The sequence below is a fragment of the Aquarana catesbeiana genome, linkage group LG03, assembly GCF_042186555.1.
Source record: "Aquarana catesbeiana isolate 2022-GZ linkage group LG03, ASM4218655v1, whole genome shotgun sequence".
Taxonomy (NCBI): domain Eukaryota; kingdom Metazoa; phylum Chordata; class Amphibia; order Anura; family Ranidae; genus Aquarana; species Aquarana catesbeiana.
In genome coordinates this window covers 724,763,712-724,779,311 of record NC_133326.1, presented here as the reverse complement: position 1 = coordinate 724,779,311, position 15,600 = coordinate 724,763,712, and the positions used below count along the sequence as shown (strand labels likewise).

Below are 15,600 nucleotides of genomic sequence, written 5' to 3'. Positions count from 1 at the left end.
TCCTCCACCTATTAAGGTCTGGTCGGGGATGGTAGTGGATCTGACGGATATCGGAACTGGTTGATGTGACCCACAGCTGCATCACTGAGTCCATCATCCACCTAGTAAGGTCTGGTCAGAAATGGCGGTGGATCTGATGGACTTCGGAATTGGTTGATGTGAAGAGCAGCAGTTGAGATTCCATTTGGCGAATAGATTAGAGGGAAGAGAAATTAGCGCTATCTACATAAATTGTATTATCAAGGTACAGCTACAGTTACAATAAAAAGTATGTGAACCCTTTTGGAATGATATGGATTTCTGCACAAATTGGTCATAAAATGTGATCTGATCTTCATTTAAGTCACAACAATAGACAATCACAGTCTGCTTAAACTAATAACACACAAAGAATTAAATGTTACCATGTTTTTATTGAACACACCATGTAAACATTCACAGTGCAGGTGGAAAAAGTATGTGCACCCTTGGATTTAATAACGGGTTGAACCTCCTTTGGCAGCAATAACTTCAACCAAACATTTCCTGTAGTTGCAGATCAGACGTGCACAACGGTCAGGAGTGATTCTTGACCATTCCTCTTTACAGAACTGTTCCAGTTCAGCAATATTCTTGGGATGTCTGGTGTGAATCGCTTTCTTGAGGTCATGCCACAGCATCTCAATCGGGTTGAGGTCAGGACTCTGACTGGGCCACTCCAGAAGGTGTATTTTCTTCTGTTTAAGTCATTCTGTTGTTGATTTACTTCTATGCTTTGGGTCGTTTTCCTGTTGCAACACCCATCTTCAGTTGAGCTTCAGCTGGTAGACAGATGGATGTCTTGATAAACTTGAGAATTCACTTTTCCTTCGATGATAGCAACTGTCCAGGCCCTGACGCAGCAAAGCAGCCCCAAACCATGATACCCCCACCACCATACTTCACAGTTGGGATGAGGTTTTGATGTTGGTGTGCTGTGCCTCTTTTTCTCCACACATAGTGTTGTGTGTTTCTTCCAAACAACTAAACTTTGGTTTCATTTGTCCACAGAATATTTTGCCAGTACTGCTGTGGAACATCCAGGTGCTCTTGTGCAAACTGTAAACGCTCAGCAATGTTTTTTTTGGACAGCAGTGGCTTCCTCTGTGGTATCCTCCCATGAAATCCATTTTTGTTTAGTGTTTTACGTATCGTAGATTCACTAACAGGGATGTTAGCATATGCCAGAGACTTTTGTAAGTCTTTAGCTGACACTCTAGGATTCTTCTTCACCTCATTGAGCAGTCTGCGCTGTGCTCTTGCAGTCATCATTACAGGACGCCCACTCCTAGGGAGAGTAGCAGCAGTGCTGAACTTTCTCCATTTATAAACAATTTGTCTTACCGTGCACTGATGAACAGCAAGGCTTTTGGAGATATTTTTATAACCCTTTCCAGCTTTATGCAAGTCAACAATTCTTAATCGTAGGTCTTCTGAGAGTTCTTTTGTGCGAGGCATCATTCACATCAGGCAATGCTTCTTGTGAAAAGCAAACCAAGAACTGGTGTGTGTTTTTTATAGGGCAGGACAGCTGTAACCAACGCCTCCAATCTCATCTCATTGATTGGACTCCAGTTGGCTGACACCTCACTCCAATTAGCTCTTGGAGATCTCATTAGTCTAGGGGTTCACATACTTTTTCCACCTGCACTGTGAATGTTTACATGGTGTGTTCAATAAAAACATAGTAACATTTAATTATTTGTGTGTTATTAGCTTAAGCAGACTGTGATTGTTTATTGTTGTGACTTAGATGAAGATCAGATCACATTTTATGACCAATTTGTGCAGAAATCCATATCATTTCAAAAGGGTTCACATACTTTTTATTACAACTGTATAATAAAAGTGTCATACAACACCCAAAAAAGTGTAACAAAGGATAATAGAGCACAACACTCCAATCTAAGTTCCATTTCCATTAGTGCACAACTAAATAAATAACCAACAAAGTGTATCTTCACAGCACCACAAACCAGATACACCGTGCCCTCTATTGTTAATAAACATGATACAAAAAATATAATACAAAAGTAAAAGTCTAACTTGTAGAAATGAATAAAGTCCAACAAAGGAGGACATTGTTATCTAGTCTGTGTTGCAGTGAAGAAATATACTTTATTACTTTATACAGATATTGTTACTTTATAAAAGGATACTTTGTTGGTTATTTATTTAGTTGTGCACTATATGAAATGGAAGGAAGATTCTTTATTACGCTTTCTTGAATGTTTATTATCCCTTTCATGCCTAAGCCTATTTCTGAGGTTTGTTGCTTACAAGTTAAAATCCATATTTTTTGCTAGAAAATTACTTAGAACCCCCAAACATTATGTATATATTTTTTAGCAGAGACCCTAGAGAATAAAATGGTGATTGCTGCAATATTTTATGTCACACGGTATTTGCGCAGCGGTCTTTCAAGCGCATTTTTTTGGAAAAAAGACACCTTTCATGAATTAAAAAAAAAAAAAACTAAACAGTAAAATTAGCCCAATTTTTTTTTTTTTTTTTGTATAATGTGAAAGACTATATTACGCCGCGTAAATAGATACCTAACATGTCATTCTTTGAAATAGTGCACAATGGCGACAAACAACGGTACCTAAAAATCTCCATAGCGACGCTTTAAATTTTTTTAACAGGTTAGAGTTACAGAGGAGGTCTTTTGCTAGAATTATTGCTCTCACTCGCGGGAACAGGGGGCGCTCAAATTTTTTTTCTTATTTATTTATTTATTTTTCCATCGTCCGTTTAAAAAAATAAAAAATCTGATCACTTTTATTGCTGTCACAAGGGATGTAAACATCCCTTGTGACAGTAATAGGTGGTGACAGGTACCCTTTATGGATGGATCGGGGGACCCCAAATGCCTCCTTTGCACTTCAAAGTATTCAGATTGCCAAAAATAGCTATTCTGAATACTGCAATTTTTATTTTTTTTTTAAATCGGCGCCATTGGCAGCCGAGTAAAGGATTTTAGATCGGAGCCGAATTTGGCTTTGTACGGGTCCGGGATGCTTGGGTCTCCCGGTGGGACGGGAGGCCCGGGAAGAGAGGCGGAAGGCGGCAGGAGAGGGGTGTCCCCTCCCGCTTCTTTAGGTTAACAGCGGCGCGGCTTTTATCCACTTTGGTTGTTATCACTGAAGAGCCATCCGCCCGCTCTAAAAAACGGTAGGCATTATCCCGGTATGACCCCAAATTTGCGTATGGTTGGCGTGAAGGGGTTAAGTTTTATTATGCAGCCAATAGGCTGCTTGTAGACCAGGTGTTGAATTAAAATTCATGGAGGTCAGTCAGTAAAGTTTTCTTCTAGCAGAGGTCCAAACCTTATATCAGGTGTCCCCATAAGGTTTTCTCCTAAAAGCAGCTGTCCCCAACAGAGTACCCCCTTACATCAGGTGTCTCCATCAGCTTCCCCCCTTGGATCCAGTGTCTCCATCACAGTGCCCCTTTACATCAGATGTCCCCCATCAGAGTGCTCCTTTACATCAGGTGCCCCCATCAGAGTGCCCCCTTACATCAAATGTCCCCCATCAGAGTGCCTCCTTACATCAGATGTCCCCCATCAGAGTGCCCCCTTACATCAAATGTCCCCCATCAGAGTGCCTCCTTACATCAGATGTCCCCCATCAGAGTGCCTCCTTACATCAAATGTCCCCCATCAGAGTGCCTCCTTACATCAAATGTCCCCCATCAGAGTGCCTCCTTACATCAGATGTCCCCCATCAGAGTGTTCCCTTACATCAGGTATTCCCCATTACAGTGCCCCCTTACATCAGATGTCCCCCATCAGAGTGCCTCCTTACATCAGATGTCCCCCATCAGAGTGCCTCCTTACATCAAATGTCCCCCATCAGAGTGTTCCCTTACATCAGGTATTCCCCATTACAGTGCCCCCTTACATCAGGTGTCCCCATCATAGTGCCCCCTTGCATAGGGTTTCCTCATCAGAGTGCTGCCTTACATCAAAGTCTTCATCACAATGCCCCCTTGCATTGGGTGTACCTATCACTGCTCCCTTACATCAGGTGTCCCCATCAGAGTGCCCCCAACTTGCTGAGAAAGTTCCCCCGGCGGATAAGGACCCCCCTGTACTGCGCAGGCGCAGCGCTTGCACAGGAGGAACGACTAGGAGCCGCTGAAAATAGCCGAAGCTGAAAAACTTCAATCAGCTGTACACGGCACCTGCGCCCTGGGTCCAGGTTGAAGCCCCACCATCCAAGTGGACCTAGAGGGAGAATAAAAAAGTGGCGAGCGAAGCGTGGGCGTGCCCGAAGCGTGGCGAGCGAAGCTAGGCTGTGCCCGAAGCGTGGCGAGCGAAGCGTGGCGAGCGAAGCTTGGCGAGCGAAGCGAGCCCGCGAGGGGCCCTCTTTCAGGCGCCGTGTATAGCTGCTTTCTATTCTATTCTGCTTCGGGTATTTCCGCCGGCTCCTACTGTGCAAGCGCTGCGCCTGCGCAGTAGAGGGGGGTCCTTATCCGCCGAGGGGAACTTTCTCGGCAGAACACCCCTTTACATGAGGTGTCCCCATCAGAGTGCCCCCTTGCCACAGGTGTCATTATCAAAGTGCCCCCTTACATCTGGTGTCCCTATCACTGCCCTCTTACATCAGGTGTCCCAATCAGAGTGCCCCCTTACATCAAGTGTCCCCATCACAGTGCCCCCTTGCATAGGGTTTCCTTATCAGAGTGCTGCCTTACATCAGGAGTCCTCATCACAATGCCCCCTTGCATCGGGTGTATCTATCACTGCTCCACTTACATCAGGTGTCCCCATCAGAGTGCCCCTTTACATTAGGTGTCCCCATCAGAGTGCCCCTTTACATCAGGTGTCCCCATCAGAGTGCCCCCTTGCCACAGGTGTCATTATCAAAGTGCCCCCTTACATCCGGTGTCCCTATCACTACCCCCTTACATCAGGTGTCCCAATCAGAGTGCCCCCTTACATCAGGTGTCCCCATCACAGTGCCCCCCTTACATCAGGTGTCTCATCACAGTGCCCTAAGTGTACCCATAAATCAGGTGTCATCATACCTTTTAGTGCCAGACAGGCAGAGGATGGGAGCCTGAGCAACCTGCAAGTTTGGATAGGACAATTTATACTGTCCTCCTGAAATGCCGGGGGCAGGGCATGCATGTAATGACATGGCTTGTTAGGACATCAGCAGTCCTAGCAACCAATGACTCCAAAAGGAGAGGAGGAACTTGTATTGGGGAGTGGCTTGCCTGCTGGGGGTCCAAACAGGACTGCCACTCAGTCCAGGTCCAGAACACGGTCTGGCATTTAGTGATGGCTGTCCTAGACCCTAGTTGACCTCTACCCACTGACCTTGAGTAAAACATAAAGCATAGAAGCGGGTGGGACACCAAAAAGAATAATTGATGAGTCAGTCAACTTTTATAAAAATACAATTGTTGGCCATTTTATGAAATCATCATTTTGGTGCTCCTCTTCCTTCTACACCTGGTCTCCCTGCAGAGAAGCAAATATGTCCTTCCAACATAAGAGTGCAGACCTCGGGGTTCACACAGGACAAACGGCGGAACAGCAAAGTGAGGACTGCCATATTCTCCTCCCTGGATTAGTTGAAGATTTTTGGCAATAAGTACAAAGCAATGCTATCCAACCTTTTAGTCATGATTTTTATTTTTTTGTAGAGCACCCCTTTTTTCCTTTAGACCAGCCTTTCTCAACCCATTTCCGCAAGAGGAAGCCTTGAAATAATGTTCAGGTCTTGAGGGATGCTTGCTTAAAGCAATTCATTGGTGGCCAATGGGAAGAACACCCAGACAACTAAATAGATCATTGGTGTCATGCAGCCGCTTCTGCCAAGTGGTGTTGGCCCCATCAGGTGCCAAGTCAGCCAGCCACATCTAAGGAAACCCCTAGCAACCTCTGGAGGAACCCTGGTTGAGAAAGGCTGCTTTAAACCCTCAGATGGACACTGGTCATATGACTGGTGATTAGGGTTGAGCAGAGAGATTTTGGTGAAATGTTTTTTTTTCACATTTTGAGCTTCTTTGAAAAAAAATACTAAACCCCTTCTCACTTCTTCTTGGTGATCCTTTAACTGGGTCTTCACAATGGGATCAGGAGCCCACCCCACTGGTCCCGACCACAAACAGAGACCAGGAGTTGTCTGTGACAGCTCAGTCACTGTGCTGGAAGTAAGTAGGAAGTGCGCTGCCAGCACAGAAACTTCTGCTGCCATAGACGCACATGTACATTACAGAGTGCCCCCTTACATCAAGTATCCCCAGCAGAGTGCCCCCTTGCACCAGGTGTACCCATCACAGTGCCCCCTTACATTAGGTGTCCCCAACAGAGTGCCTCCTTACTTTAGGTGTTCCCATCAGAGTGCCCCCTTAAGTTGTCCCATCACAGTGCCCCCCATATATTAAGTGTTCCCATCAGAGTGCCCCCTTACATCAGGTATCCCCACATTTCCCCCTTTACATCAGGTGTTCCCATCACAGTGCCCCATTCATTAGGTGCCCCCATCACAGTGCCCCCTTCATTAGGTGCCCCATCACAGTGCCCCCTTACATCAGATGCCCCCATCAGAGTGCTCCCTTACATTATGTGTTCCCATCACAGTGCCCCTTTGTATCAGGTGTCCCCATCACAGTGCCCCCGCCCATATCAAGTGTCCTTATCACAGTGCCCCACTTACATCAGGTGTCCCCAACTTTCCCTCCCTTTACATCAGGTGTCACCATCATAGTGCCCCCTTACAGAGGGTTTCCTCATCAGAGTGCTGCCTTACATCAGAAGTCTTCATCACAATGCCCCCTTGCATCGGGTGTACCTATCACTGCTCCCTTACATCAGGTGTCCCCATCAGAGTGCCCTTTTACATGAGGTGTCCCCATCAGAGTGCCCCTGTCTTGCCGAGAAAGTTCCCCCGGCGGATAAGGACCCCCCTGTACTGCGCAGGTGCAGTGCTTGCGCAGTACGAATGACTAGGAGCCGCCGAAAATAGCCAAAGCTGAAAAACTTCAATCAGCTGTACACGGCGCCTGCGCCCTGGGTCCAGGTTGAAGCCCCACCATCCAAGTGGACCTAGAGGGAGAATAAAAGAGTGCCGAGTGAAGCGAGGCCGTGCCCAAAGCGTGGCGAGGGGCCCTCTTTCAGGCGCCGTGTACAGCTGATTTCTATTCTATTCTGCTTAGGCTATTTCCGCCAGCTCCTACTGTGCAAGCGCTGCGCCTGCGCAGTAGAGGGGGGTCCTTATCCGCCGAGGGGAACTTTCTCGTCAGAACACCCCTTTACATGAGGTGTCCCCATCAGAGTGCCCCCTTGCCACAGGTGTCATTATCAAAGTGCCCCCTTACATCTGGTGTCCCTATCACTGCCCTCTTACATCAGGTGTCCCAATCAGAGTGCCCCCTTACATCAAGTGTCCCCATCACAGTGCCCCCTTGCATAGGGTTTCCTCATCAGAGTGCTGCCTTACATCAGGAGTCCTCATCACAATGCCCCCTTGCATCGGGTGTACCTATCACTGCTCCCTTACATCAGGTGTCCCCATCAGAGTGCCCCTTTACATTAGGTGTCCCCATCAGAGTGCCCCTTTACATCCGGTGTCCCCATCAGAGTGCCCCCTTGCCACAGGTGTCATTATCAAAGTGCCCCCCTACATCCGGTGTCCCTATCACTGCCCCCTTACATCAGATGTCCCAATCAGAGTGCCCCCATCACAGTGCCCCCCTTACATCAGGTGTATCATCACAGTGCCCTAAGTGTACCCATAAATCAGGTGTCACCATACCTTTTAGTGCCAGACAGGCAGAGGATGGGAGCCTGAGCAACCTGCAAGTTTGGATAGGACAATTTAAACTGTCCTCCTGAAATGCCGGGGGCAGGGCATGCATGTAATGACACGGCTTGTTAGGACATCAGCAGTCCTAGCAACCAATGACTCCAAAAGGAGAGGAGGAACTTGTATTGGGGAGTGGCTTGCCTGCTGGGGGTCCAAACAGGACTGCCACTCAGTCCAGGTCCAGAACACAGTCTGGCATTTAGTGATGGCTGTCCTAGACCCTAGTTGACCTCTACCCACTGACCTTGAGTAAAACATAAAGCATAGAAGCGGGTGGAACACCAAAAAGAATAATTGATGAGTCAGTCAACTTTTATAAAAATACAATTGTTGGCCATTTTACGAAATCATCATTTTGGTGCTCCTCTTCCTTCTACACCTGGTCTCCCTGCAGAGAAACAAATATGTCCTTCCAACATAAGAGTGCAGACCTCGGGGTTCACACAGGACAAACGGCGGAACAGCAAAGTGAGGACTGCCATATTCTCCTCCCTGGATTAGTTGAAGATTTTTGGCAATAAGTACAAAGCAATGCTATCCAACCTTTTAGTCATGATTCTTATTTTTTTTGTAGAGCACCCCTTTTTTCCTTTAGACCAGCCTTTCTCAACCCATTTCCGCAAGAGGAAGCCTTGAAATAATGTTCAGGTCTTGAGGGACGCTTGCTTAAAGCAATTCATTGGTGACCAGTGGGAAGAACACCCAGACAACTAAATAGATCATTGGTGTCATGCAGCCGCTTCTGCCAAGTGGTGTTGGCCCCATCAGGTGCCAAGTCAGCCAGCCACATCTAAGGAAACCCCTAGCAACCTCTGGAGGAACCCTGGTTGAGAAAGGCTGCTTTAAACCCTCAGATGGACACTGGTCATATGACTGGTGATTAGGGTTGAGCAGAGAGATTTTGGTGAAATGTTTTTTTACATTTTGAGCTAATACTAAACCCCTTCTCACTTCTTCTTGGTGGTCCTTTAACTGGGTCTTCACAATGGGATCAGGAGCCCGCCCCACTGGTCCCGACCACAAACAGAGACCAGGAGTTGTCTGTGACGGCTCAGTCACTGTACGTAGGAAGTGCGCTGCCAGCACAGAAACTTCTGCTGCCATAGACGCACATGTACATTACAGAGTGCCCCCTTACATCAAGTATCCCCAGCAGAGTGCCCCCTTGCACCAGGTGTACCCATCACAGTGCCCCCTTACATTACGTGTCCCCAACAGAGTGCCTCCTTACTTTAGGTGTTCCCATCAGAGTGCCCCCTTAAGTTGTCCCATCACAGTGCCCCCCCATATATTAAGTGTTCCCATCAGAGTGCCCCCTTACATCAGGTGTTCCCATCACAGTGCCCCATTCATTAGGTGCCCCCATCACAGTGCCCCCTTACATCAGATGCCCCCATCAGAGTGCTCCCTTACATTAGGTGTTCCCATCACAGTGCCCCTTTGTATCAGGTGTCCCCATCACAGTGCCCCCGCCCATATCAAGTGTCCCTACCACAGTGCCCCCCTTATATCAGGTGTCCCCAACTTTCCCTCCCTTTACATCAGGTGTCACTATCACAGTGCCCCCTTACAAATGTTAGGCATGTAACTGTAACATTTTTTACATACATTACTGCAATATGGAAATGTAAACGGGCCCCAGAGATCTTTGTCATTTTTTCTGTATTTGATCATTGTCTGTGTACTTTTCTTTTTTTTACCCTTTTCTCAGTTTTTATGTTAAAAAAAATATATAAAATAGTGAGGCTAATGAGGGGCCTCTTGTTTTTGGCACAAGAATAGGTCCAGGATGGGTGAAAAGGAGATGTTTAAAATGTATCGGACTCTTAAAAACCATCTTAAAAATGAAGAAAAATTACCAAAAGTTTCAATTTTTTTGCAAAAATGTGGCAAAGATTTTCCTTATGCCTACTGGGCATCCATGCATTGGTATGTCCTGGGGAACAGAAGTTGGGCAAAGCAAAAAGAAGTTGTAGATCCTTATATGTAACATTCTGTCAGCTAGTAGCCAATCACTTACCTCTCTCTTCTCTCAGTTGCTCTTCGCTCTCTCGCTCTTCTCTTTTTCCTTCTCTTCGCTCTCTCTCTTTTTTTCTTATGCCGCGTACACACGGTCGGACTTTTCGTCTACAAAAGTCCAACGGACGCTGACGGACTAAAGCTGGCTGGTAATCCGATCGTGTGTGGGCTTCTCCGGACTTTCAACGGACTTTTTTAGCCTAAAATCCGACGGACTTTAGATTTGAAGCATGCTTCAAATCTTTACGTCGTAAGTACGACGGACCCCGAAGTCCGCTCGTCTGTATGCTAGTCCGACGGACAAAAACCCATGCTAGGGCAGCTATTGGCTACCGGCTATGAACTTCCTTATTTTAGTCCGGTGTACGTCATCACGTACGAATCCGTCGGACTTTTGTGTGGTCGTGTGTAGGCAAGTCCGTTCGTTAGAAAGTCTGCTGCAAGTCCGCTGAAAGTCCGCCGGAAGTCTGTCGGACAGGCTGTCGGACTTTTGTAGACGAAAAGTCCGACCGTGTGTACGCGGCATTAGTGTTCTTTTCTCTGTAGAGCTCTTCTACTCTCGCTTCTCTCTTCTTATGTCTCTCTGTCACTCTTCTCTCTCTCCCTCCCTCGCTCTGTCTCTCTCTTTCTGTCTCTCGCTCACTCTGTCCTGAGCAATTCTGTAGCCAGGGGAGGAAGTTTCCTGGGATGCAATGACTGGCCCTCCCCTGGGCTACAACTCTGACATCAGCTGTTTACTTTAAATCCTTAGAAATATTTGTCTTTTGTCTACCCAGCAAAAGGTGTGATGGAGGTGAGGGAGTGAAGCCACCTGACAAGTATTTGACATTGGGGACCGTTTTGTGTTGTGAGTTGACCTGACTACACATGTAGTGTATAGAGGTTCACTTTCTAAAGCAGATTTCCATTTACCTTAGTGATTGTAGTGATGTTTAGTGATGATGAGCTGAACACACATGAGCGCGGTTGGGGGCAGGTTCAGGGACATACTAAAATTTGCATGCTGAATCCGTACCTCACTGAACCCAAATGTTAAAGGCCATTTCCTAGGCTAATAGGCGAGGGATTGTCAAACAAATAGCATGGGGGGGCTGGGTACTGCCCTAGGAAACTATGGATGGCAAAGTGGACACCACATAAAAAAGTGTGCTGCTCCCCAAATTCCATACCAGAACCTTATCTCTGTATGAAGCCTGCCAAGCCATTAAAGGTGGGAAGGGCATTCAGCCTCCTCTTGAACCATGCCAGGTCCTTTGCCCTTAAAATGGCTGCATACCTTGCCAGGGGGAACCCCCTTGGCAAAGCACCTTGTCAACATGTTAATGAGAACAAGAGCCTCTTCCACAGCCCTGATCTGGTAGATGTGGTGGTCAGGACTGGTATGAATTTTAAGGGGGGCCCCTACAAGAAAAAAAATGAAAAACTAGCCAAAGGTCCCTTGGTCCCCCAATTTTTTTTTTTTACCAGACCCTTAGTATGCAGCCTAGCAAGCCAGGAAAGGAGGGAAGAGCATGGGGCCCCTCTACCTGAACCATGCAAGGCACTATGACCTTGAAATGGGTGGAATTTTACCAGGAGGAGCCTCCTTGCAAAGCACCTTGTCACCATGTTGATGAGAACAAGAGCCTCTTCCGCAGCTCTGGTCTGGTAGATGTGGTGGTCTGGACTGGTATGAACTTTAAGGGGGACCCCCTACAAGAACAAAAAATAGTCTGAGACACTTTGCCCTCGAAATGTGTGTTATCTTGCCAAGGGGGACCCCCCCGAAAGAACTTTGTCACTATGATGATGAGGACAAGGGCCTATTCCCCACAACTCTGGTAATGGGGGTCAGGACTGGTATGGCATGAGGTCTCTCCAAATTCCATACCAGACCCTTATCCAAGTATGCAGCCTGGAAAGCAAGGAAAGGACAAAAGAGCATGTGGACCCCTCCTCCTGAACCATGCCAGGCACTATGACTTTGAAATGGGTGGAATTTTGCCAGGGGGAGCCTCCTTGCAAAGCACCTTGTCACCATGTTGAGAAAAAGAGCCTCTTCCACAGATCTGGTCTGGCAGATGGGGTGGTCTGGACTGGTATGAATTTTAAGGGGAACCCACTACAAGAACAAAAAATAGCCTGAGGCACGTCTTATTTTTTTGTAGAGCACCCCTTTTTTCCTTTAGACCAGCCTTTCTCAACCCATTTACCCAAGAGGAAGCCTTGAAATAATGTTCAGGTCTTGAGGGACACTTGCTTAAAGCAATTCATTGGTGGCCAGTGGGAAGAACACCCAGACAACTAAATAGATCATTGGTGTCATGCAGCCGGCTCTGCCAAGTGGTGTTGGCCCCATCAGGTGCCAAGTCAGCCAGCCACATCTAAGGAAACCCCTAGCAACCTCTGGAGGAACCCTGGTTGAGAAAGGCTGCTTTAAACCCTCAGATGGACACTGGTCATATGACTGGTGATTAGGGTTGAGCAGAGAGATTTTGGTGAAATGTTTTTTTTTCACATTTTGAGCTTCTTTGAAAAAAAATACTAAACCCCTTCTCACTTCTTCTTGGTGGTCCTTTAACTGGGTCTTCACAATGGGATCAGGAGCCCACCCCACTGATCCCGACCACAAACAGAGACCAGGAGTTGTCTGTGACAGCTCAGTCACTGTGTTGGAAGTAAGTAGGAAGTGCGCTGCCAGCATAGAAACCTCTGCTGCCATAGACGCACATGTACATTACAGAGTGCCCCCTTACATCAAGTATCCCCAGCAGAGTGCCCCCTTGCACCAGGTGTACCCATCACAGTGCCCCCTTACATTACGTGTCCCCAACAGAGTGCCTCCTTACTTTAGGTGTTCCCATCAGAGTGCCCCCTTAAATTGTCCCATCACAGTGCCCCCCCCATATATTAAGTGTTCCCATCAGAGTGCCCCCTTACATTAGGTATCCCCACATTTCCCCCTTTACATCAGGTGTTTCCATCACAGTGCCCTATTCATTAGGTGCCCCCATCACAGTGCCCCCTTACATCAGATGCCCCCATCAGTGTGCCTCTTACATTAGGTGCCCCCATCAGAGTGCTCCCTTACATTAGGTGTTCCCTTCACAGTGCCCCCTTACATCAGTGACTCCCTCTATATCAAATGTCCCTATCACAGTGCCCCTCTTACGTCTCCCCCTATATCAAATGTCCCCATAACAGTGCCCCTTTATGTCAGGTGCCCCATCAGAGTGCCCCTTTATATTAGGTGCCCCAATCAGAGTGCCCCTTTATATCAGGTGCCCCCCATATCAAGTGTCCCTATCACAGTGCCCCCTTACATTAGGTGTTCCCATTACAGCCCCCCCTTACATCAGGTGCCCCCTTTAGAGTGCCCCTTTACATCAGGTATCCCCCATCACAGTGTTCCCCTATATCAAGTGTCCCTATCACAGTGCCCCTTACATTAGGTGTCCCCATCACAGCCCCCCTTACATCAGGTGCCCCCTACATTAGGTGCCCCATTAGAGTGCCCCTTTGTATCAGGTGTCCCCATCACAGTGCCCCCCCCCCCCGCCCATATCAAGTGTCCCTATCACAGTGCCCCCCTTACATCAGGTGTCCCCAACTTTCCCTCCTTTTACATAAGGTGTCACCATCACAGTGCCCCCTTACAAATGTTAGGCATGTAACTGTAACATTTTTTACATACATTACTGCAATATGGAAATGTAAACGGGCCCCAGAGATCTTTGTCATTTTTTCTGTATTTGATCATTGTCTGTGTACTTTTCTTTTTTTTTTTTCTTTTTTTACCCTTTTCTCAGTTTTTATGTGCAAAAAAAATGTAAAATAGTGAGGCTAATGAGGGGCCTCTTGTTTTTGGCACAAGAATAGGGCCAGGATGGGTGAAAAGGAGATGTTTAAAATGTATTGGACTCTTATGCCGCGTACACACGGTCGGACTTTTTTTGTCTACAAAAGTCCGACAGCCTGTCCGACAGACTTTCGACGGACTTTTGGCGGACTTGCGGCAGACTTTCTTACGAACGGACTTGCCTACATACGATCACACAAAAGTCAGACGGATTCGTACATGATGACGTACACCGGACTAAAATAAGGAAGTTGATAGCCAGTAGCCAATAGCTGCCCTAGCGTGGGTTTTTGTCCGTCGGACTAGCACACAGACGAGCGGATTTCTGGGTCCGGCGTAGTTACGACGTAAAGATTTGAAGCATGTTTCAAATCTAAAGACCGTCAGATTTGAGGCTGGAAAAGTCTGCTGAAAGTCCGGAGAAGCCCACACATGATCGGATTGTCAGCCAGCTTTAGTCCGTCGGCGTCCGTCGGACTTTTGTAGACGAAAAGTCCGACCGTGTGTACGCGGCATTAAAAACCATCCTAATTTTGTCTTCCCCGTTGAAGAAAAATGAAGAAAAATTACCAAAAGTTTCAATTTTTTTGCAAAAATGTGGCAAAGATTTTCCTTATACCTACTGGGCATCCATGCATTGGTATGTCCTGGGGAACAGAAGTTGGGCAAAGCGAATAGAAGTTGTAGATCCTTATATGTAACATTCTGTCAGCTAGTAGCCAATCACTTACCTCTCTCTTCCCTCAGTTGCTCTTCGCTCTCTCGCTCTTCTCTTTTTCCTTCTCTTCGCTCTCTCTCTTTTTTTCTTAGTGTTCTTTTCTCTGTAGAGCTCTTCTACTCTCGCTTCTCTCTTCTTATGTCTCTCTGTCACTCTTCTCTCTCTCCCTCCCTCGCTCTGTCTCTCTCTTTCTGTCTCTCGCTCACTCTGTCCTGAGCAATTCTGTAGCCAGGGGAGGAAGTTTCCTGGGATGCAATGACTGGCCCTCCCCTGGGCTACATCTCTGACATCAGCTGTTGACTTTAAGACCTTAGAAATATTTTTCTTTTGTCTACCCAACAAAAGGTGTGATGGAGGTGAGGGAGTGAAGCCACTTGACAAGTATTTGACATTGGGGACCGTTTTGTGTTGTGAGTTGACCTGACTACACATGTAGTGTATAGAGGTTCACTTTCTAAAGCAGATTTCCATTTACCTTAGTGATTGTAGTGATGTTTAGTGATGATGAGCTGAACACACATGAGCGCGGTTGGGGGCAGGTTCAGGGACATACTAAAATTTGCATGCCGAATCCGTACCTCACTGAACCCAAATGTTAAAGGCCATTTCCTAGGCTAATAGGCGAGGGATTGTCAAACAAATAGCATGGGGGGGCTGGGTACTGCCCTAGGAAACTATGGATGGCAAAGTGGACACCACACAAAAAAGTGTGCTGCTCCCCAAATTCCATACCAGAACCTTATGTTTGTATGCAGCCTGCCAAGCCATTAAAGGTGGGAAGGGCATTCAGCCTCCTCTTGAACCATGCCAGGTCCTTTGCCCTTAAAATGGCTTCATACCTTGCCAGGGGGAACCCCCTTGGCAAAGCACCTTGTCAACATGTTAATGAGAACAAGAGCCTCTTCCACAGCCCTGATCTGGTAGATGTGGTGGTCAGGACTGGTATGAATTTTAAGGGGGGCCTCTACAAGAAAAAAAAAAATGAAAAACTAGCCAAAAGGTCCCTTGGTCCCCCAAATTTTTTTTTTACCAGACCCTTATGCAAGTATGCAGCCTAGCAAGCCAGGAAAGGAGGGAAGAGCATGTGGCCCCTCCACCTGAACCATGCAAGGCACTATGACCTTGAAATGGGTGGAATTTTACCAGGAGGAGCCCCCTTGCAAAGCACCTTGTCACCATGTTGA

General features: G+C 47.1%; 1 protein-coding gene across 2 annotated transcripts in view; it reads right to left on the bottom strand.

The window, feature by feature from the left end:
- Positions 1–14,760, bottom strand: part of LOC141133739 (cornifelin homolog) — a 30,269-nt gene extending 15,509 nt beyond the window's left edge. Inside the window, exon 1 of one of the 2 annotated variants that reach the window (XM_073623271.1) lies at positions 14,430–14,760. The gene's annotated coding sequence lies outside the window, so the exon portion shown is untranslated. Of the gene's footprint in view, positions 1–9,861; positions 10,565–14,429 lie in introns of those variants that run through there. The other variant, XM_073623272.1, reaches the window with a different exon arrangement.
- Positions 14,761–15,600: the final 840 nt, after the last annotated feature.